Here is a 26,445-nt window from a genome sequence, read left to right as displayed (position 1 = left end):
AATTCAACCCTCTATATGCTTCAGAGGATGGAGGAGCAGCAAAAGGCCATTCAAGCCTATACATCTGCCTACGATATAGGCAAAGGAGGGGGAATGCACATGACTCAAGCGCAGTGGAGAATGATTTCAACGTTGTGCAAGGTTCTGCAACCCTTTTAACTTGCCACACGTGAAGTCAGTTCAGACACTGCCATCCTGAGTCAGGTCATTCCCCTCATCAGGCTTTTGCAGAAGAAGCTGGAGACATTGAAGGAGGAGCTAAAACAGAGCGATTCCGCTAGGCACTTGTGGATGGAGCCCTTAATTCGCTTAACCAGGATTCACGGGTGGTCAATCTGTTGAAATCAGAGCACTACATTTTGGCCACCGTGCTCGATCCTAGATTTAAAACCTACGTTGTATCTCTCTTTCCAGCAGACACAAGTCTGCAGAGGTTCAAAGACCTGCTGGTGAGAAAATTGTCAAGTCAAGCGGAACGTGACCCGTCAACAGCTCCTCCTTCACATTCTCCCGCAACTGGGAGTGCGAGGAAAAGGCTAAGAATTCCGTGCCCACCCGCTGGCGGTGATGCAGGGCAGTCTGGAGCGAGTGCTGACATCTGGTCCGGACTGAAGGACCTGCCAACGATTACTGACATGTCGTCTACTGTCACTGCATATGATTCTCTCACCATTGAAAGAATGGTGGAGGATTACATGAGTGACCGCATCCAAGTAGGCACGTCAGACAGTCCGTACGTATACTGGCAGGAAAAAGAGGCAATTTGGAGGCCCTTGCAGAAACTGGCTTTATTTTACCTAAGTTGCCCACCCTCCAGTGTGTACTCCGAAAGAGTGTTTAGTGCAGCCGCTCACCTTGTCAGCAATCAGCGTACGAGGTTACTTCCAGAAAATGTGGAGAAGATGATGTTCATCAAAATGAATTATAATCAATTCCTCCGTGGAGACATTCACCAGCAATTGCCTCCAGAAAGTACACAGGGACCTGAGATGGTGGATTCCAGTGGGGACGAATTAATAATCTGTGAGGAGGGGGATGTACACAGTGAAAGGGGTGAGGAATCGGACGATGAGGAGGAGGTGGACATCTTGCCTCTGTAGAGCCAGTTTGTGCAAGGAGAGATTGATTGCTTCTTTTTTGGTGGGGGGCCAAACCAACCAGTCATTTCAGTCACAGTTGTGTGGCAGACCCTGTCGCTGAAATGATGGGTTTGTTAAAGTGTGCATGTCCTGTTTATACAACATAAGAGTGGGTGGGAGGGCCCAAGGACAATTCCATCTTGCACCTCTTTTTTCTTTCATTTTTCTTTGCATCATGTGCTGTTTGGGGACTATTTTTTTGAAGTGCCATCCTGCCTGACACTGCAGTGCCACTCCTAGATGGGCCAATTGTTTGTGTCGGCCACTTGTGTCGCTTAGGCTGTTTTTGAGGGAGGTTTTGCCAAAACGCGTCCGAATCCAAAACACGGCCGCGGAACCGAATCCAAAACCAAAACACAAAACCGAAAAATGTCCGGTGCACATCACTAATATCTAGTGATTTTTCGGGTTTTGTGTTTTGGTTTCGGATTCAGTTCCGAGGCCGTGTTTTGGATTCGGACGCGTTTTGGCAAAACCTCCCTGAAATTTTTTTGTCGGATTCGGGTGTGTTTTGGATTCGGGTGTTTTTTTACAAAAAACCCTCAAAAACAGCTTAAATCATAGAATTTGGGGGTCATTTTGATCCCATCGTATTATTAACCTCAATAACCATAATTTCCACTCATTTTTAGTCTATTCTGAACACCTCACACCTCACAATATTATTTTTAGTCCTAAAATTTGCACCGAGGTCGCTGGATGACTAAGCTAAGCGACCCAAGTGGCCGACACAAACACCTGGCCCATCTAGGAGTGTCACTGCAGTGTCAGACAGGATGGCACTTCAAAAAAATAGTCCCCAAACAGCACATGATGCAAAGAAAAAAAGAGGTGCAATGAGGTAGCTGTGTGACTAAGCTACGCGACCAAAGTGGCCGACACAAACACCTGGCCCATCTAGGAGTGGCACTGCAGTGTCAGGCAGGATGGCAGATTTAAAAAATAGTCCCCAAAAAGCACATGATGCAAAGAAAAAAAGAGGTGCTCCAAGGTCGCTGGATGGCTAAGCACAGCGACCCAAGTGGCCGACACAAACACCTGGCCCATCTAGGAGTGGCGCTGCAGTGTCAGACAGGATGGTAGATTTAAAAAATAGTCCCCAAACAGCACATGATGCAAAGAAAAAAAGAGGTGCACCAAGGTCGCTGGATGGCTAAGCTAAGCGACACAAGTGGCCGACACAAACACCTGGCCCATCTAGGAGTTGCACTGCAGTGTCAGACAGGATGGCACTTCAAAAAAATAGTTCCCAAACAGCACATGATGCAAAGAAAAAAAGAGGCGCAATGAAGTAGCTGTGTGACTAAGCTAAGCGACCCAAGTGGCCGACACAAACACCTTGCCCATCTAGGAGTGGCACTGCAGTGTCAGGCAGGATGGCACTTCAAAAAAATAGTCCCCAAACAGCACATGATGCAAAGAAAAATGAAAGAAAAAAGAGTTGCAAGATGGAATTGTCCTTGGGCCCTCCCATCCACCCTTATGTTGTATAAACAGGACATGCACACTTTAATGAACCCATCTTTTCAGCGACAGGGTCTGCCACACGACTGTGACTGAAATGAGTGGTTGGTTTGGGCCCCCACCAAAAAAGAAGCAATCAATCTCTCCTTGCACAAACTGGCTCTATATACTGGTGGTCAGCAAACTGTGCAAAACTGAAATGCACCACAGGTATGGATGGATAGTATACTTGACGACACAGAGGTAGGTAGAGCAGTGGCCTACTGTACCGTACTGCTATATATTATATACTGGTGGACAGCAAACTGTGCAAAACTGAAATGCACCACAGGTATGGATGGATACTAGTATACTGGACGACACAGAGGTAGGTAGAGCAGTGGCCTACTGTACCGTACTGCTATATATTATATACTGGTGGACAGCAAACTGTGCAAAACTGAAATGCACCACAGGTATGGATGGATACTAGTATACTTGACGACACAGAGGTAGGTAGAGCAGTGGCCTACTGTACTGTACTGCTATATAGTATATATTGGTGGTCAGCAAACTGTGCAAAACTGAAATGCACCACAGGTATGGATGGATAGTATACTTGACGACACAGAGGTAGGTAGAGCAGTGGCCTTCTGTACCGTACTGCTATATATTATATACTGGTGGACAGCAAACTGTGCAAAACTGAAATGCACCACAGGTATGGATGGATACTAGTATACTGGATGACACAGAGGTAGGTAGAGCAGTGGCCTACTGTACCGTACTGCTATATATTATATACTGGTGGACAGCAAACTGTGCAAAACTGAAATGCACCACAGGTATGGATGGATACTAGTATACTTGACGACACAAAGGTAGGTAGAGCAGTGGCCTACTGTACCGTACTGCTATATAGCATATATTGGTTGTCAGCAAACTGTGCAAAACTGAAATGCACCACCGGTATGGATGGATACTAGTGTACTTGACGACACAGAGGTAGGTAGAGCAGTGGCCTACTGTACCGTACTGCTATATATTATATACTGGTGGACAGCAAACTGTGCAAAACTGAAATGCACCACAGGTATGGATGGATACTAGTATACTTGACGACACAAAGGTAGGTAGAGCAGTGGCCTACTGTACCGTACTGCTATATAGTATATATTGGTGGTCAGCAAACTGTGCAAAACTGAAATGCACCACAGGTATGGATGGATAGTATACTTGACGACACAGAGGTAGGTAGAGCAGTGGCCTTCTGTACCGTACTGCTATATATTATATACTGGTGGACAGCAAACTGTGCAAAACTGAAATGCACCACAGGTATGGATGGATACTAGTATACTGGACGACACAGAGGTAGGTAGAGCAGTGGCCTACTGTACCGTACTGCCATATATTATATACTGGTGGACAGCAAACTGTGCAAAACTGAAATGCACCACAGGTATGGATGGATACTAGTATACTTGACGACACAGAGGTAGGTAGAGCAGTGGCCTACTGTACCGTACTGCTATATAGTATATATTGGTGGTCAGCAAACTGTGCAAAACTGAAATGCACCACAGGTATGGATGGATACTAGTATACTTGACGACACAGAGGTAGGTAGAGCAGTGGCCTACTGTACCGTACTGCTATATATTATATACTGGTGGACAGCAAACTGTGCACAACTGAAATGCACCACAGGTATGGATGGATACTAGTATACTTGACGACACAGAGGTAGGTAGAGCAGTGGCCTACTGTACCGTACTGCTATATATTATATACTGGTGGACAGCAAACTGTGCAAAACTGAAATGCACCACCGGTATGGATGGATACTAGTATACTTGACGACACAGAGGTAGGTAGAGCAGTGGCCTACTGTACCGTACTGCCATATATTATATACTGGTTGACAGCAAACTGTGCAAAACTGAAATGCGCCACAGGTATGGATGGATACTAGTATACTGGACGACACAGAGGTAGGTAGAGCAGTGGCCAACTGTACCGTACTGCTATATATTATATACTGGTGGACAGTAAACTGTGCAAAACTGAAATGCACCACAGGTATGGATGGATACTAGTATACTTGACGACACAGAGGTAGGTAGAGCAGTGGCCTACTGTACCGTACTGCTATATAGTATATATTGGTGGTCAGCAAACTGTGCAAAACTGAAATGCACCACAGGTATGGATGGATAGTATACTTGACGACACAGACGTAGGTAGAGCAGTGGCCTTCTGTACCGTACTGCTATATATTATATACTGGTGGACAGCAAACTGTGCAAAACTGAAATGCACCACAGGTATGGATGGATACTAGTATACTTGACGACACAGAGGTAGGTAGAGCAGTGGCCTACTGTACCGTACTGCTATATATTATATACTGGTGGACAGCAAACTGTGCAAAACTGAAATGCACCACCGGTATGGATGGATACTAGTATACTTTACGACACAGAGGTAGGTAGAGCAGTGGCCTACTGTACCGTACTGCTATATATTATATACTGGTGGACAGCAAACTCTGCAAAACTGAAATGCACCACAGGTATGGATGGATAGCATACTTGACGACACAGATGTAGGTAGAGCAGTGGCCTTCTGTACTGTACTGCTATATATTATATACTGGTGGACAGAAAACTGTGCAAAACTGAAATGCACCACAGGTATGGATGGATACTAGTACACTTGACGACACAGAGGTAGGTAGAGCAGTGGCCTACTGTACCGTACTGCTATATATTATATACTGGTGGACAGCAAACTGTGCAAAACTGAAATGCACCACAGGTATGGATGGATACTAGTATACTTGACGACACAGAGGTAGGTAGAGCAGTGGCCTACTGTACCGTACTGCAATATAGTATATTTTGGTGGTCTGTGCAAAACTGAAATGCACCACAGGTATGGATGGATAGTATACTTGATGACACAGAGGTAGGTAGATCAGTGGCCTTCTGTACCGTACTGCTATATAGTTTATACTGGTGGTCAGCAAACTGTGCAAAACTGAAATGCACCACAGGTATGGATGGATACTAGTATACTTGACGACACAGAGGTAGGTAGAGCAGTGGCCTACTGTACCGTACTGCTGTATATTATATACTGGTGGACAGCAAACTGTGCAAAACTGAAATGCACCACCGGTATGGATGGATACTAGTATACTTGACGACACAGAGGTAGGTAGAGCAGTGGCCTACTGTACCGTACTGCTGTATAGTATATATTGGTGGTCAGCAAACTGTGCAAAATTGAAATGCACCACAGGTATGGATGGATAGTATACTTGACGACACAGATGTAGGTAGAGCAGTGGTCTTCTGTACTGTACTGCTATATATTATATACTGGTGGACAGAAAACTGTGCAAAACTGAAATGCACCACAGGTATGGATGGATACTAGTACACTTGACGACACAGAGGTAGGTAGAGCAGTGGCCTACTGTACCGTACTGCTATATATTATATACTGGTGGACAGCAAACTGTGCAAAACTGAAATGCACAACAGGTATGGATGGATACTAGTATACTTGACGACACAGAGGTAGGTAGAGCAGTGGCCTACTGTACCGTACTGCTATATAGTATATATTGGTGGTCAGCAAACTGTGCAAAACTGAAATGCACCACAGGTATGGATGGATAGTATACTTGACGACACAGAGGTAGGTAGAGCAGTGGCCTTCTGTACCGTACTGCTATATATTATATACTGGTGGACAGCAAACTGCGCAAAACTGAAATGCACCACAGGTATGGATGGATACTAGTATACTTGACGACACAGAGGTAGGTAGAGCAGTGGCCTACTGTACCGTACTGCTATATATTATATACTGGTGGACAGCAAACTGTGCACAACTGAAATGCACCACAGGTATGGATGGATACTAGTATACTTGACGACACAGAGGTAGGTAGAGCAGTGGCCTTCTGTACCGTACTGCTATATATTATATACTGGTGGACAGCAAACTGTGCAAAACTGAAATGCACCACCGGTATGGATGGATACTAGTATACTTGACGACACAGAGGTAGGTAGAGCAGTGGCCTACTGTACCGTACTGCCATATATTATATACTGGTTGACAGCAAACTGTGCAAAACTGAAATGCACCACAGGTATGGATGGATACTAGTATACTGGACGACACAGAGGTAGGTAGAGCAGTGGCCAACTGTACCGTACGGCTATATATTATATACTGGTGGACAGTAAACTGTGCAAAACTGAAATGCACCACAGGTATGGATGGATATTAGTATACTTTACGACACAGAGGTAGGTAGAGCAGTGGCCTACTGTACCGTACTGCTATATAGTATATATTGGTGGTCAGCAAACTGTGCAAAACTGAAATGCACCACAGGTATGGATGGATACTAGTATACTTGACGACACAGAGGTAGGTAGAGCAGTGGCCTACTGTACCGTACTGCTATATATTATATACTGGTGGACAGCAAACTGTGCAAAACTGAAATGCACCACAGGTATGGATGGATACTAGTATACTTGACGACACAGAGGTAGGTAGAGCAGTGGCCTACTGTACCGTACTGCTATATATTATATACTGGTGGACAGCAAACTGTGCAAAACTGAAATGCACCACCGGTATGGATGGATACTAGTATACTTTACGACACAGAGGTAGGTAGAGCAGTGGCCTACTGTACCGTACTGCTATATATTATATACTGGTGGACAGCAAACTCTGCAAAACTGAAATGCACCACAGGTATGGATGGATAGCATACTTGACGACACAGATGTAGGTAGAGCAGTGGCCTTCTGTACTGTACTGCTATATATTATATACTGGTGGACAGAAAACTGTGCAAAACTGAAATGCACCACAGGTATGGATGGATACTAGTACACTTGACGACACAGAGGTAGGTAGAGCAGTGGCCTACTGTACCGTACTGCTATATATTATATACTGGTGGACAGCAAACTGTGCAAAACTGAAATGCACCACAGGTATGGATGGATACTAGTATACTTGACGACACAGAGGTAGGTAGAGCAGTGGCCTACTGTACCGTACTGCAATATAGTATATATTGGTGGTCTGTGCAAAACTGAAATGCACCACAGGTATGGATGGATAGTATACTTGATGACACAGAGGTAGGTAGATCAGTGGCCTTCTGTACCGTACTGCTATATAGTTTATACTGGTGGTCAGCAAACTGTGCAAAACTGAAATGCACCACAGGTATGGATGTATACTAGTATACTTGACGACACAGAGGTAGGTAGAGCAGTGGCCTACTGTACCGTACTGCTGTATATTATATACTGGTGGTCAGCAAACTGTGCAAAACTGAAATGCACCACCGGTATGGATGGATACTAGTATACTTGACGACACAGAGGTAGGTAGAGCAGTGGCCTACTGTACCGTACTGCTGTATAGTATATATTGGTGGTCAGCAAACTGTGCAAAATTGAAATGCACCACAGGTATGGATGGATAGTATACTTGACGACACAGATGTAGGTAGAGCAGTGGCCTTCTGTACTGTACTGCTATATATTATATACTGGTGGACAGAAAACTGTGCAAAACTGAAATGCACCACAGGTATGGATGGATACTAGTACACTTGACGACACAGAGGTAGGTAGAGCAGTGGCCTACTGTACCGTACTGCTATATATTATATACTGGTGGACAGCAAACTGCAAAACTGAAATGCACCACAGGTATGGATGGATACTAGTATACTTGACGACACAGAGGTAGGTAGAGCAGTGGCCTACTGTACCGTACTGCAATATAGTATATATTGGTGGTCTGTGCAAAACTGAAATGCACCACAGGTATGGATGGATACTAGTATACTGGACGACACAGAGGTAGGTAGAGCAGTGGCCTACTGTACCGTACTGCTATATATTATATACTGGTGGACAGCAAACTGTGCAAAACTGAAATGCACCACAGGTATGGATGGATACTAGTATACTTGACGACACAGAGGTAGGTAGAGCAGTGGCCTACTGTACCGTACTGCTATATATTATATACTGGTGGACAGCAAACTGTGCACAACTGAAATGCACCACAGGTATGGATGGATACTAGTATACTTGACGACACAGAGGTAGGTAGAGCAGTGGCCTACTGTACCGTACTGCTATATATTATATACTGGTGGACAGCAAACTGTGCACAACTGAAATGCACCACAGGTATGGATGGATACTAGTATACTTGACGACACAGAGGTAGGTAGAGCAGTGGCCTACTGTACCGTACTGCTATATATTATATACTGGTGGACAGCAAACTGTGCACAACTGAAATGCACCACAGGTATGGATGGATACTAGTATACTGGACGACACAGAGGTAGGTAGAGCAGTGGCCAACTGTACCGTACTGCTATATATTATATACTGGTGGACAGTAAACTGTGCAAAACTGAAATGCACCACAGGTATGGATGGATATTAGTATACTTGACGACACAGAGGTAGGTAGAGCAGTGGCCTACTGTACCGTACTGCTATATAGTATATATTGGTGGTCAGCAAACTGTGCAAAACTGAAATGCACCACAGGTATGGATGGATAGTATACTTGACGACACAGACGTAGGTAGAGCAGTGGCCTTCTGTACCGTACTGCTATATATTATATACTGGTGGACAGCAAACTGTGCAAAACTGAAATGCACCACAGGTATGGATGGATACTAGTATACTTGACGACACAGAGGTAGGTAGAGCAGTGGCCTACTGTACCGTACTGCTATATATTATATACTGGTGGACAGCAAACTGTGCAAAACTGAAATGCACCACAGGTATGGATGGATACTAGTATACTTGACGACACAGAGGTAGGTAGAGCAGTGGCCTACTGTACCGTACTGCTATATATTATATACTGGTGGACAGCAAACTGTGCAAAACTGAAATGCACCACCGGTATGGATGGATACTAGTATACTTTACGACACAGAGGTAGGTAGAGCAGTGGCCTACTGTACCGTACTGCTATATATTATATACTGGTGGACAGCAAACTCTGCAAAACTGAAATGCACCACAGGTATGGATGGATAGCATACTTGACGACACAGATGTAGGTAGAGCAGTGGCCTTCTGTACTGTACTGCTATATATTATATACTGGTGGACAGAAAACTGTGCAAAACTGAAATGCACCACAGGTATGGATGGATACTAGTACACTTGACGACACAGAGGTAGGTAGAGCAGTGGCCTACTGTACCGTACTGCTATATATTATATACTGGTGGACAGCAAACTGTGCAAAACTGAAATGCACCACAGGTATGGATGGATACTAGTACACTTGACGACACAGAGGTAGGTAGAGCAGTGGCCTACTGTACCGTACTGCTATATATTATATACTGGTGGACAGCAAACTGTGCAAAACTGAAATGCACCACAGGTATGGATGGATACTAGTATACTTGACGACACAGAGGTAGGTAGAGCAGTGGCCTACTGTACCGTACTGCAATATAGTATATATTGGTGGTCTGTGCAAAACTGAAATGCACCACAGGTATGGATGGATAGTATACTTGATGACACAGAGGTAGGTAGATCAGTGGCCTTCTGTACCGTACTGCTATATAGTTTATACTGGTGGTCAGCAAACTGTGCAAAACTGAAATGCACCACAGGTATGGATGGATACTAGTATACTTGACGACACAGAGGTAGGTAGAGCAGTGGCCTACTGTACCGTACTGCTGTATATTATATACTGGTGGACAGCAAACTGTGCAAAACTGAAATGCACCACCGGTATGGATGGATACTAGTATACTTGACGACACAGAGGTAGGTAGAGCAGTGGCCTACTGTACCGTACTGCTGTATAGTATATATTGGTGGTCAGCAAACTGTGCAAAATTGAAATGCACCACAGGTATGGATGGATAGTATACTTGACGACACAGATGTAGGTAGAGCAGTGGCCTTCTGTACTGTACTGCTATATATTATATACTGGTGGACAGAAAACTGTGCAAAACTGAAATGCACCACAGGTATGGATGGATACTAGTACACTTGACGACACAGAGGTGGGTAGAGCAGTGGCCTACTGTACCGTACTGCTATATATTATATACTGGTGGACAGCAAACTGTGCAAAACTGAAATGCACCACAGGTATGGATGGATACTAGTATACTTGACGACACAGAGGTACGTAGAGCAGTGGCCTACTGTACCGTACTGCAATATAGTATATATTGGTGGTCTGTGCAAAACTGAAATGCACCACAGGTATGGATGGATAGTATACTTGACGACACAGAGGTAGGTAGAGCAGTGGCCTTCTGTACCGTACTGCTATATATTATATACTGGTGGACAGCAAACTGCGCAAAACTGAAATGCACCACAGGTATGGATGGATACTAGTATACTTGACGACACAGAGGTAGGTAGAGCAGTGGCCTACTGTACCGTACTGCTATATATTATATACTGGTGGACAGCAAACTGTGCACAACTGAAATGCACCACAGGTATGGATGGATACTAGTATACTTGACGACACAGAGGTAGGTAGAGCAGTGGCCTACTGTACCGTACTGCTATATATTATATACTGGTGGACAGCAAACTGTGCAAAACTGAAATGCACCACCGGTATGGATGGATACTAGTATACTTGACGACACAGAGGTAGGTAGAGCAGTGGCCTACTGTACCGTGCTGCCATATATTATATACTGGTTGACAGCAAACTGTGCAAAACGGAAATGCACCACAGGTATGGATGGATACTAGTATACTGGACGACACAGAGGTAGGTAGAGCAGTGGCCAACTGTACCGTACTGCTATATATTATATACTGGTGGACAGTAAACTGTGCAAAACTGAAATGCACCACAGGTATGGATGGATACTAGTATACTTGACGACACAGAGGTAGGTAGAGCTGTGGCCTACTGTACCGTACTGCTATATAGTATATATTGGTGGTCAGCAAACTGTGCAAAACTGAAATGCACCACAGGTATGGATGGATAGTATACTTGACGACACAGACATAGGTAGAGCAGTGGCCTTCTGTACCGTACTGCTATATATTATATACTGGTGGACAGCAAACTGTGCAAAACTGAAATGCACCACAGGTATGGATGGATACTAGTATACTTGACGACACAGAGGTAGGTAGAGCAGTGGCCTACTGTACCGTACTGCTATATATTATATACTGGTGGACAGCAAACTGTGCAAAACTGAAATGCACCACCGGTATGGATGGATAGCATACTTGACGACACAGATGTAGGTAGAGCAGTGGCCTTCTGTACTGTACTGCTATATATTATATACTGGTGGACAGAAAACTGTGCAAAACTGAAATGCACCACAGGTATGGATGGATACTAGTACACTTGACGACACAGAGGTAGGTAGAGCAGTGGCCTACTGTACCGTACTGCTATATATTATATACTGGTGGACAGCAAACTGTGCAAAACTGAAATGCACCACAGGTATGGATGGATACTAGTATACTTGACGACACAGAGGTAGGTAGAGCAGTGGCCTACTGTACCGTACTGCAATATAGTATATATTGGTGGTCTGTGCAAAACTGAAATGCACCACAGGTATGGATGGATAGTATACTTGATGACACAGAGGTAGGTAGATCAGTGGCCTTCTGTACCGTACTGCTATATAGTTTATACTGGTGGTCAGCAAACTGTGCAAAACTGAAATGCACCACAGGTATGGATGGATACTAGTATACTTGACGACACAGAGGTAGGTAGAGCAGTGGCCTACTGTACCGTACTGCTGTATATTATATACTGGTGGACAGCAAACTGTGCAAAACTGAAATGCACCACCGGTATGGATGGATACTAGTATACTTGACGACACAGAGGTAGGTAGAGCAGTGGCCTACTGTACCGTACTGCTGTATAGTATATATTGGTGGTCAGCAAACTGTGCAAAATTGAAATGCACCACAGGTATGGATGGATAGTATACTTGACGACACAGATGTAGGTAGAGCAGTGGCCTTCTGTACTGTACTGCTATATAGTATATACTGGTGGACAGAAAACTGTGCAAAACTGAAATGCACCACAGGTATGGATGGATACTAGTACACTTGACAACACAGAGGTAGGTAGAGCAGTGGCCTACTGTACCGTACTGCTATATATTATATACTGGTGGACAGCAAACTGTGCAAAACTGAAATGCACCACAGGTATGGATGGATACTAGTATACTTGACGACACAGAGGTAGGTAGAGCAGTGGCCTACTGTACCGTACTGCAATATAGTATATATTGGTGGTCTGTGCAAAACTGAAATGCACCACAGGTATGGATGGATAGTATACTTGATGACACAGAGGTAGGTAGATCAGTGGCCTTCTGTACCGTACTGCTATATAGTTTATACTGGTGGTCAGCAAACTGTGCAAAACTGAAATGCACCACAGGTATGGATGGATACTAGTATACTTGACGACACAGAGGTAGGTAGAGCAGTGGCCTACTGTACCGTACTGCTTTATAGTATATACTGGTGGTCAGCAAACTGTGCAAAACTGAAATGCACCACAGGTATGGATGGATACTAGTATACTTGACGACACAGAGGTAGGTAGAGCAGTGGCCTACTGTACCGTACTGCTATAAATTACATACTGGTGGACAGCAAACTGTGCAAAACTGAAATGCACCACAGGTATGGATGGATACTAGTATACTTGACGACACAGAGGTAGGTAGAGCAGTGGCCTACTGTACTGTACTGCTATATATTATATACTGGTTGACAGCAAACTGTGCAAAACTGAAATGCACCACAGGTATGGATGGATACTAGTATACTTGACGACACAGAGGTAGGTAGAGCAGTGGCCTACTGTACCGTACTGCTATAAATTACATACTGGTGGACAGCAAACTGTGCAAAACTGAAATGCACCACAGGTATAGATGGATACTAGTATACTTGACGACACAGAGGTAGGTAGAGCAGTGGCCTACTGTACCGTACTGCTATATATTATATACTGGTGGACCGCAAACTGTGCAAAACTGAAATGCACCACCGGTATGGATGGATACTAGTATACTTGACGACACAGAGGTAGGTAGAGCAGTGGCCTACTGTACTGTACTGCTATATATTATATACTGGTTGACAGCAAACTGTGCAAAACTGAAATGCACCACAGGTATGGATGGATACTAGTATACTTGACGACACAGAGGTAGGTAGAGCAGTGGCCTACTGTACCTTACTGCTATATTGTATATATTGGTGGTCAGCAAACTGTGCAAAACTGAAATGCACCACAGGTATGGATGGATAGTATACTTGATGACACAGAGGTAGGTAGAGCAGTGGCCTTCTGTACCGTACTGCTATATATAATATACTGGTGGACAGCAAACTGTGCAAAACTGAAATGCACCACAGGTATGGATGGATACTAGTATACTTGACGACACAGAGGTAGGTAGAGCAGTGGCCTACTGTACCGTACTGCTATATATTATATACTGGTAGACAGCAAACTGTGCAAAACTGAAATGCACCACAGGTATGGATGGATAGTATACTTGACGACACAGAGGTAGGTAGAGCAGTGGCCTTCTGTACCGTACTGCTATATATTATATATGGGTAAACAGCAAACTGCGCAAAACTGAAATGCACCACAGTTATGGATGGATACTAGTATACTTGACGACACAGAGGTAGGTAGAGCAGTGGCCTACTGTACCGTACTGCTATATATTATATACTGGTGGACAGCAAACTGTGCACAACTGAAATGCACCACAGGTATGGATGGATACTAGTATACTTGACGACACAGAGGTAGGTAGAGCAGTGGCCTACTGTACCGTACTGCTATATATTATATACTGGTGGACAGCAAACTGTGCAAAACTGAAATGCACCACCGGTATGGATGGATACTAGTATACTTGACGACACAGAGGTAGGTAGAGCAGTGGCCTACTGTACCGTGCTGCCATATATTATATACTGGTTGACAGCAAACTGTGCAAAACTGAAATGCACCACAGGTATGGATGGATACTAGTATACTGGACGACACTGAGGTAGGTAGAGCAGTGGCCTACTGTACCGTACTGCTATATATTATATACTGGTGGATAGCAAACTGTGCAAAACTGAAATGCACCACAGGTATGGATGGATACTAGTATACTTGACGACACAGAGTAGGTAGAGCAGTGGCCTACTGTACCGTACTGCTATATAGTATATATTGGTGGTCAGCAAACTGTGCAAAACTGAAATGCACCACAGGTATGGATGGATAGTATACTTGACGACACAGACGTAGGTAGAGCAGTGGCCTTCTGTACCGTACTGCTATATATTATATACTGGTGGACAGCAAACTGTGCAAAACTGAAATGCACCACAGGTATGGATGGATACTAGTATACTTGACGACACAGAGGTAGGTAGAGCAGTGGCCTACTGTACCGTACTGCTATATATTATATACTGGTGGACAGCAAACTGTGCAAAACTGAAATGCACCACAGGTATGGATGGATAGTATACTTGACGACACAGAGGTTGGTAGAGCAGTGGCCTACTGTACCGTACTGCTATATAGTATATACTGGTGGTCAGCAAATTGTGCAAAACTGAAATGCACCACAGGTATGGATGGATACTAGTATACTTGACGACACAGAGGTAGGTAGAGCAGTGGCCTACTGTACCGTACTGCTATATATTATATACTGGTGGACAGCAAACTGTGCAAAACTGAAATGCACCACAGGTATGGATGGATAGTATACTTGACGACACAGATGTAGGTAGAGCAGTGGCCTTCTGTACTGTACTGCTATATATTATATACTGGTGGACAGAAAACTGTGCAAAACTGAAATGCACCACAGGTATGGATGGATACTAGTACACTTGACGACACAGAGGTAGGTAGAGCAGTGGCCTACTGTACCGTACTGCTATATATTATATACTGGTGGACAGCAAACTGTGCAAAATTGAAATGCACCACAGGTATGGATGGATACTAGTATACTTGACGACACAGAGGTAGGTAGAGCAGTGGCCTACTGTACCGTACTGCAATATAGTATATATTGGTGGTCTGTGCAAAACTGAAATGCACCACAGGTATGGATGGATAGTATACTTGATGACACAGAGGTAGGTAGATCAGTGGCCTTCTGTACCGTACTGCTATATAGTTTATACTGGTGGTCAGCAAACTGTGCAAAACTGAAATGCACCACAGGTATGGATGGATACTAGTATACTTGACGACACAGAGGTAGGTAGAGCAGTGGCCTACTGTACCGTACTGCTGTATATTATATACTGGTGGACAGCAAACTGTGCAAAACTGAAATGCACCACCGGTATGTATGGATACTAGTATACTTGACGACACAGAGGTAGGTAGAGCAGTGGCCTACTGTACCGTACGGCTATATATTATATACTGGAGGACAGCAAACTGTGCAAAACTGAAATGCACCACAGGTATGGATGGATACTAGTATACTTGACAACACAGAGGTAGGTAGAGCAGTGGCCTACTGTACCGTACTGCTATATATTATATACTAGTGGACAGAAAACTGTGCAAAACTGAAATGCACAACAGGTATGGATGGATACTAGTATACTTGACGACACAGAGGTAGGTAGAGCAGTGGCCTACTGTACCGTACTGCTATATATTATATACTGGTGGACAGCAAACTGTGCAAAACTGAAATGCACCACAGGTATGGATGGATAGTATACTTGACGACACAGAGGTTGGTAGAGCAGTGGCCTACTGTACCGTACTGCTATATAGTATATACTGGTGGTCAGCAAATTGTGCAAAACTGAAATGCACCACAGGTATGGATGGATACTAGTATACTTGACGACACAGAGGTAGGTAGAGCAGTGGCCTACTGTACCGTACTGCTATATATTATATACTGGTGGACAGCAAACTGTGCAAAACTGAAATGCACCACAGGTATGGATGGATACTAGTATACTTGACGACACAGAGGTAGGTAGAGCAGTGGCCTACTGTACCGTACTGCTATATATTATATACTGGTTGACAGCAAACTGTGCAAAACTGAAATGCACCACAGGTATGGATGGATACTAGTATACTGGACGACACAGAGGTAGGTAGAGCAGTGGCCTACTGTACCGTACTGCTATATATTATATACTGGTGGACAGCAAACTGTGCAAAACTGAAATGCACCACAGGTATGGATGGATACTAGCATACTTGACGACACAGAGTAGGTAGAGCAGTGGCCTACTGTACCGTACTGCTATATAGTATATATTGGTGGTCAGCAAACTGTGCAAAACTGAAATGCACCACAGGTATGGATGGATAGTATACTTGACGACACAGACGTAGGTAGAGCAGTGGCCTTCTGTACCGTACTGCTATATATTATATACTGGTGGACAGCAAACTGTGCAAAACTGAAATGCACCACAGGTATGGATGGATACTAGTATACTTGACGACACAGAGGTAGGTAGAGCAGTGGCCTACTGTACCGTACTGCTATATATTATATACTGGTGGACAGCAAACTGTGCAAAACTGAAATGCACCACAGGTATGGATGGATACTAGTATACTTTACGACACAGAGGTAGGTAGAGCAGTGGCCTACTGTACCGTACTGCTATATATTATATACTGGTAGACAGCAAACTGTGCAAAACTGAAATGCACCACAGGTATGGATGGATACTAGTATACTTGACGACACAGAGGTAGGTAGAGCAGTGGCCTACTGTACCGTACTGCTATATATTATATACTGGTGGACAGCAAACTCTGCAAAACTGAAATGCACCACAGGTATGGATGGATACTAGTATACTTGACGACACAGAGGTAGTAGAGCAGTGGCCTACTGTACCATACTGCTATATATTATATACTGGTGGACAGCAAACTGTGCAAAACTGAAATGCACCACAGGTATGGATGGATACTAGTATACTTGATGACACAGAGGTTGGTAAAGCAGTGGCCTACTGTACCGTACTGCTATATAGTATATACTGGTGGTCAGCAAATTGTGCAAAACTGAAATGCACCACAGGTATGGATGGATACTAGTATACTTGACGACACAGAGGTAGGTAGAGCAGTGGCCTACTGTACCGTACTGCTATATATTATATACTGGTGGACAGCAAACTGTGCAAAACTGAAATGCACCACAGGTATGGATGGATACTAGTATACTTGACGACACAGAGGTAGGTAGAGCAGTGGCCTACTGTACCGTACTGCTATATATTATATACTGGTAGACAGCAAACTGTGCAAAACTGAAATGCACCACAGGTATGGATGGATACTAGTATACTGGACGACACAGAGGTAGGTAGAGCAGTGGCCTACTGTACCGTACTGCTATATATTATATACTGGTGGACAGCAAACTGTGCAAAACTGAAATGCACCACAGGTATGGATGGATACTAGTATACTTGACGACACAGAGTAGGTAGAGCAGTGGCCTACTGTACCGTACTGCTATATAGTATATATTGGTGGTCAGCAAACTGTGCAAAACTGAAATGCACCACAGGTATGGATGGATAGTATACTTGACGACACAGACGTAGGTAGAGCAGTGGCCTTCTGTACCGTACTGCTATATATTATATACTGGTGGACAGCAAACTGTGCAAAACTGAAATGCACCACAGGTATGGATGGATACTAGTATACTTGACGACACAGAGGTAGGTAGAGCAGTGGCCTACTGTACCGTACTGCTATATATTATATACTGGTGGACAGCAAACTGTGCAAAACTGAAATGCACCACAGGTATGGATGGATACTAGTATACTTTACGACACAGAGGTAGGTAGAGCAGTGGCCTACTGTACCGTACTGCTATATATTATATACTGGTAGACAGCAAACTGTGCAAAACTGAAATGCACCACAGGTATGGATGGATACTAGTATACTTGACGACACAGAGGTAGGTAGAGCAGTGGCCTACTGTACCGTACTGCTATATATTATATACTGGTGGACAGCAAACTCTGCAAAACTGAAATGCACCACAGGTATGGATGGATACTAGTATACTTGACGACACAGAGGTAGGTAGAGCAGTGGCCTACTGTACCATACTGCTATATATTATATACTGGTGGACAGCAAACTGTGCAAAACTGAAATGCACCACAGGTATGGATGGATACTAGTATACTTGATGACACAGAGGTAGGTAAAGCAGTGGTCTACTGTACCGTACTGCTATATATTATATACTGGTGGACAGCAAACTGTGCCAAACTGAAATGCTCCACAGGTATGGATGGATAGTATACTTGACGACACAGAGGTGGGTAGAGCATTAGCCTACTGTACCGTACTGCTATATATTATATACTGGTAGACAGCAAACTGTGCAAAACTGAAATGCACCACAGGTATGGATGGATACTAGTATACTTGACGACACAGAGGTAGGTAGAGCAGTGGCCTACTGTACCGTACTGCTATATATTATATACTGGTGGACAGCAAACTGTGCAAAATTGAAATGCACCACAGGTATGGATGGATACTAGTATACTTGACGACACAGAGGTAGGTAGAGCAGTGGCCTACTGTACCGTACTGCAATATAGTATATATTGGTGGTCTGTGCAAAACTGAAATGCACCACAGGTATGGATGGATAGTATACTTGATGACACAGAGGTAGGTAGATCAGTGGCCTTCTGTACCGTACTGCTATATAGTTTATACTGGTGGTCAGCAAACTGTGCAAAACTGAAATGCACCACAGGTATGGATGGATACTAGTATACTTGACGACACAGAGGTAGGTAGAGCAGTGGCCTACTGTACCGTACTGCTGTATATTATATACTGGTGGACAGCAAACTGTGCAAAACTGAAATGCACCACCGGTATGTATGGATACTAGTATACTTGACGACACAGAGGTAGGTAGAGCAGTGGCCTACTGTACCGTACGGCTATATATTATATACTGGAGGACAGCAAACTGTGCAAAACTGAAATGCACCACAGGTATGGATGGATACTAGTATACTTGACAACACAGAGGTAGGTAGAGCAGTGGCCTACTGTACCGTACTGCTATATATTATATACTAGTGGACAGAAAACTGTGCAAAACTGAAATGCACAACAGGTATGGATGGATACTAGTATACTTGACGACACAGAGGTAGGTAGAGCAGTGGCCTACTGTACCGTACTGCTATATATTATATACTGGTGGACAGCAAACTGTGCAAAACTGAAATGCACCACAGGTATGGATGGATAGTATACTTGACGACACAGAGGTTGGTAGAGCAGTGGCCTACTGTACCGTACTGCTATATAGTATATACTGGTGGTCAGCAAATTGTGCAAAACTGAAATGCACCACAGGTATGGATGGATACTAGTATACTTGACGACACAGAGGTAGGTAGAGCAGTGGCCTACTGTACCGTACTGCTATATATTATATACTGGTGGACAGCAAACTGTGCAAAACTGAAATGCACCACAGGTATGGATGGATACTAGTATACTTGACGACACAGAGGTAGGTAGAGCAGTGGCCTACTGTACCGTACTGCTATATATTATATACTGGTTGACAGCAAACTGTGCAAAACTGAAATGCACCACAGGTATGGATGGATACTAGTATACTGGACGACACAGAGGTAGGTAGAGCAGTGGCCTACTGTACCGTACTGCTATATATTATATACTGGTGGACAGCAAACTGTGCAAAACTGAAATGCACCACAGGTATGGATGGATACTAGCATACTTGACGACACAGAGTAGGTAGAGCAGTGGCCTACTGTACCGTACTGCTATATAGTATATATTGGTGGTCAGCAAACTGTGCAAAACTGAAATGCACCACAGGTATGGATGGATAGTATACTTGACGACACAGACGTAGGTAGAGCAGTGGCCTTCTGTACCGTACTGCTATATATTATATACTGGTGGACAGCAAACTGTGCAAAACTGAAATGCACCACAGGTATGGATGGATACTAGTATACTTGACGACACAGAGGTAGGTAGAGCAGTGGCCTACTGTACCGTACTGCTATATATTATATACTGGTGGACAGCAAACTGTGCAAAACTGAAATGCACCACAGGTATGGATGGATACTAGTATACTTTACGACACAGAGGTAGGTAGAGCAGTGGCCTACTGTACCGTACTGCTATATATTATATACTGGTAGACAGCAAACTGTGCAAAACTGAAATGCACCACAGGTATGGATGGATACTAGTATACTTGACGACACAGAGGTAGGTAGAGCAGTGGCCTACTGTACCGTACTGCTATATATTATATACTGGTGGACAGCAAACTCTGCAAAACTGAAATGCACCACAGGTATGGATGGATACTAGTATACTTGACGACACAGAGGTAGTAGAGCAGTGGCCTACTGTACCATACTGCTATATATTATATACTGGTGGACAGCAAACTGTGCAAAACTGAAATGCACCACAGGTATGGATGGATACTAGTATACTTGATGACACAGAGGTTGGTAAAGCAGTGGCCTACTGTACCGTACTGCTATATAGTATATACTGGTGGTCAGCAAATTGTGCAAAACTGAAATGCACCACAGGTATGGATGGATACTAGTATACTTGACGACACAGAGGTAGGTAGAGCAGTGGGCTACTGTACCGTACTGCTATATATTATATACTGGTGGACAGCAAACTGTGCAAAACTGAAATGCACCACAGGTATGGATGGATACTAGTATACTTGACGACACAGAGGTAGGTAGAGCAGTGGCCTACTGTACCGTACTGCTATATATTATATACTGGTAGACAGCAAACTGTGCAAAACTGAAATGCACCACAGGTATGGATGGATACTAGTATACTGGACGACACAGAGGTAGGTAGAGCAGTGGCCTACTGTACCGTACTGCTATATATTATATACTGGTGGACAGCAAACTGTGCAAAACTGAAATGCACCACAGGTATGGATGGATACTAGTATACTTGACGACACAGAGTAGGTAGAGCAGTGGCCTACTGTACCGTACTGCTATATAGTATATATTGGTGGTCAGCAAACTGTGCAAAACTGAAATGCACCACAGGTATGGATGGATAGTATACTTGACGACACAGACGTAGGTAGAGCAGTGGCCTTCTGTACCGTACTGCTATATATTATATACTGGTGGACAGCAAACTGTGCAAAACTGAAATGCACCACAGGTATGGATGGATACTAGTATACTTGACGACACAGAGGTAGGTAGAGCAGTGGCCTACTGTACCGTACTGCTATATATTATATACTGGTGGACAGCAAACTGTGCAAAACTGAAATGCACCACAGGTATGGATGGATACTAGTATACTTTACGACACAGAGGTAGGTAGAGCAGTGGCCTACTGTACCGTACTGCTATATATTATATACTGGTAGACAGCAAACTGTGCAAAACTGAAATGCACCACAGGTATGGATGGATACTAGTATACTTGACGACACAGAGGTAGGTAGAGCAGTGGCCTACTGTACCGTACTGCTATATATTATATACTGGTGGACAGCAAACTCTGCAAAACTGAAATGCACCACAGGTATGGATGGATACTAGTATACTTGACGACACAGAGGTAGGTAGAGCAGTGGGCTACTGTACCATACTGCTATATATTATATACTGGTGGACAGCAAACTGTGCAAAACTGAAATGCACCACAGGTATGGATGGATACTAGTATACTTGATGACACAGAGGTAGGTAAAGCAGTGGTCTACTGTACCGTACTGCTATATATTATATACTGGTGGACAGCAAACTGTGCCAAACTGAAATGCTCCACAGGTATGGATGGATAGTATACCTGACGACACAGAGGTGGGTAGAGCATTAGCCTACTGTACCGTACTGCTATATAGTATATACTGCTGGTCAGCAAACTGTGCAAAACTGAAATGCACCACAGGTATGGATGGATACTAGTATACTTGACGACACAGAGGTAGGTAGAGCAGTGGCCTACTGTACCGTACTGCTATATATTATATACTGGTGGACAGCAAACTGTGCAAAACTGAAATGCACCACCGGTATGGATGGATACTAGTATACTTGACGACACAGAGGTAGGTAGAGCAGTGGCCTACTGTACCGTACTGCTGTATAGTATATATTGGTGGTCAGCAAACTGTGCAAAACTGAAATGCACCGCAGGTATGGATGGATAGTATACTTGACGACACAGATGTAGGTAGAGCAGTGGCCTTCTGTACTGTACTGCTATATATTATATACTGGTGGACAGAAAACTGTGCAAAACTGAAATGCACCACAGGTATGGATGGATACTAGTATACTTGACGACACAGAGGTAGATAGAGCAGTGGCCTACTGTACCGTACTGCTATATATATTATATACTAGTGGACAGAAAACTGCGCAAAACTGAAATGCACCACAGGTATGGATGGATACTAGTATACTTGACGACACAGAGGTAGGTAGAGCAGTGGCCTACTGTACCGTACTGCTATATATTATATACTGGTGGACAGCAAACTGTGCAAAACTGAAATGCACCACAGGTATGGATGGATAGTATACTTGACGACACAGAGGTTGGTAGAGCAGTGGCCTACTGTACCGTACTGCTATATAGTATATACTGGTGGTCAGCAAACTGTGCAAAACTGAAATGCACCACAGGTATGGATGGATACTAGTATACTTGACGACACAGAGGTAGGTAGAGCAGTGGCCTACTGTACCGTACTGCTATATATTATATACTGGTGGACAGCAAACTGTGCAAAACTGAAAGTGGCCTACTGTACCGTACTGCTATATATTATATACTGGTGGACAGCAAACTGTGCAAAACTGAAATGCACCACAGGTATGGATGGATACTAGTATACTTGAGGACACAGAGGTAGGTAGAGCAGTGGCCTACTGTACCGTACTGCTATATATTATATACTGGTAGACAGCAAACTGTGCAAAACTGAAATGCACCACAGGTATGGATGGATACTAGTATACTTGACGACACAGAGGTAGGTAGAGCAGTGGCCTACTGTACCGTACTGCTATATATTATATACTGGTGGACAGCAAACTGTGCAAAATTGAAATGCACCACAGGTATGGATGGATACTAGTATACTTGACGACACAGAGGTAGGTAGAGCAGTGGCCTACTGTACCGTACTGCAATATAGTATATATTGGTGGTCTGTGCAAAACTGAAATGCACCACAGGTATGGATGGATAGTATACTTGATGACACAGAGGTAGGTAGATCAGTGGCCTTCTGTACCGTACTGCTATATAGTTTATACTGGTGGTCAGCAAACTGTGCAAAACTGAAATGCACCACAGGTATGGATGGATACTAGTATACTTGACGACACAGAGGTAGGTAGAGCAGTGGCCTACTGTACCGTACTGCTGTATATTATATACTGGTGGACAGCAAACTGTGCAAAACTGAAATGCACCACCGGTATGTATGGATACTAGTATACTTGACGACACAGAGGTAGGTAGAGCAGTGGCCTACTGTACCGTACGGCTATATATTATATACTGGAGGACAGCAAACTGTGCAAAACTGAAATGCACCACAGGTATGGATGGATACTAGTATACTTGACAACACAGAGGTAGGTAGAGCAGTGGCCTACTGTACCGTACTGCTATATATTATATACTAGTGGACAGAAAACTGTGCAAAACTGAAATGCACAACAGGTATGGATGGATACTAGTATACTTGACGACACAGAGGTAGGTAGAGCAGTGGCCTACTGTACCGTACTGCTATATATTATATACTGGTGGACAGCAAACTGTGCAAAACTGAAATGCACCACAGGTATGGATGGATAGTATACTTGACGACACAGAGGTTGGTAGAGCAGTGGCCTACTGTACCGTACTGCTATATAGTATATACTGGTGGTCAGCAAATTGTGCAAAACTGAAATGCACCACAGGTATGGATGGATACTAGTATACTTGACGACACAGAGGTAGGTAGAGCAGTGGCCTACTGTACCGTACTGCTATATATTATATACTGGTGGACAGCAAACTGTGCAAAACTGAAATGCACCACAGGTATGGATGGATACTAGTATACTTGACGACACAGAGGTAGGTAGAGCAGTGGCCTACTGTACCGTACTGCTATATATTATATACTGGTTGACAGCAAACTGTGCAAAACTGAAATGCACCACAGGTATGGATGGATACTAGTATACTGGACGACACAGAGGTAGGTAGAGCAGTGGCCTACTGTACCGTACTGCTATATATTATATACTGGTGGACAGCAAACTGTGCAAAACTGAAATGCACCACAGGTATGGATGGATACTAGCATACTTGACGACACAGAGTAGGTAGAGCAGTGGCCTACTGTACCGTACTGCTATATAGTATATATTGGTGGTCAGCAAACTGTGCAAAACTGAAATGCACCACAGGTATGGATGGATAGTATACTTGACGACACAGACGTAGGTAGAGCAGTGGCCTTCTGTACCGTACTGCTATATATTATATACTGGTGGACAGCAAACTGTGCAAAACTGAAATGCACCACAGGTATGGATGGATACTAGTATACTTGACGACACAGAGGTAGGTAGAGCAGTGGCCTACTGTACCGTACTGCTATATATTATATACTGGTGGACAGCAAACTGTGCAAAACTGAAATGCACCACAGGTATGGATGGATACTAGTATACTTTACGACACAGAGGTAGGTAGAGCAGTGGCCTACTGTACCGTACTGCTATATATTATATACTGGTAGACAGCAAACTGTGCAAAACTGAAATGCACCACAGGTATGGATGGATACTAGTATACTTGACGACACAGAGGTAGGTAGAGCAGTGGCCTACTGTACCGTACTGCTATATATTATATACTGGTGGACAGCAAACTCTGCAAAACTGAAATGCACCACAGGTATGGATGGATACTAGTATACTTGACGACACAGAGGTAGTAGAGCAGTGGCCTACTGTACCATACTGCTATATATTATATACTGGTGGACAGCAAACTGTGCAAAACTGAAATGCACCACAGGTATGGATGGATACTAGTATACTTGATGACACAGAGGTTGGTAAAGCAGTGGCCTACTGTACCGTACTGCTATATAGTATATACTGGTGGTCAGCAAATTGTGCAAAACTGAAATGCACCACAGGTATGGATGGATACTAGTATACTTGACGACACAGAGGTAGGTAGAGCAGTGGGCTACTGTACCGTACTGCTATATATTATATACTGGTGGACAGCAAACTGTGCAAAACTGAAATGCACCACAGGTATGGATGGATACTAGTATACTTGACGACACAGAGGTAGGTAGAGCAGTGGCCTACTGTACCGTACTGCTATATATTATATACTGGTAGACAGCAAACTGTGCAAAACTGAAATGCACCACAGGTATGGATGGATACTAGTATACTGGACGACACAGAGGTAGGTAGAGCAGTGGCCTACTGTACCGTACTGCTATATATTATATACTGGTGGACAGCAAACTGTGCAAAACTGAAATGCACCACAGGTATGGATGGATACTAGTATACTTGACGACACAGAGTAGGTAGAGCAGTGGCCTACTGTACCGTACTGCTATATAGTATATATT

This window comes from Pseudophryne corroboree, chromosome 1, assembly GCF_028390025.1.
Source record: "Pseudophryne corroboree isolate aPseCor3 chromosome 1, aPseCor3.hap2, whole genome shotgun sequence".
Lineage (NCBI taxonomy): Eukaryota > Metazoa > Chordata > Amphibia > Anura > Myobatrachidae > Pseudophryne > Pseudophryne corroboree.
This window is presented reverse-complemented; position numbering follows the sequence as displayed.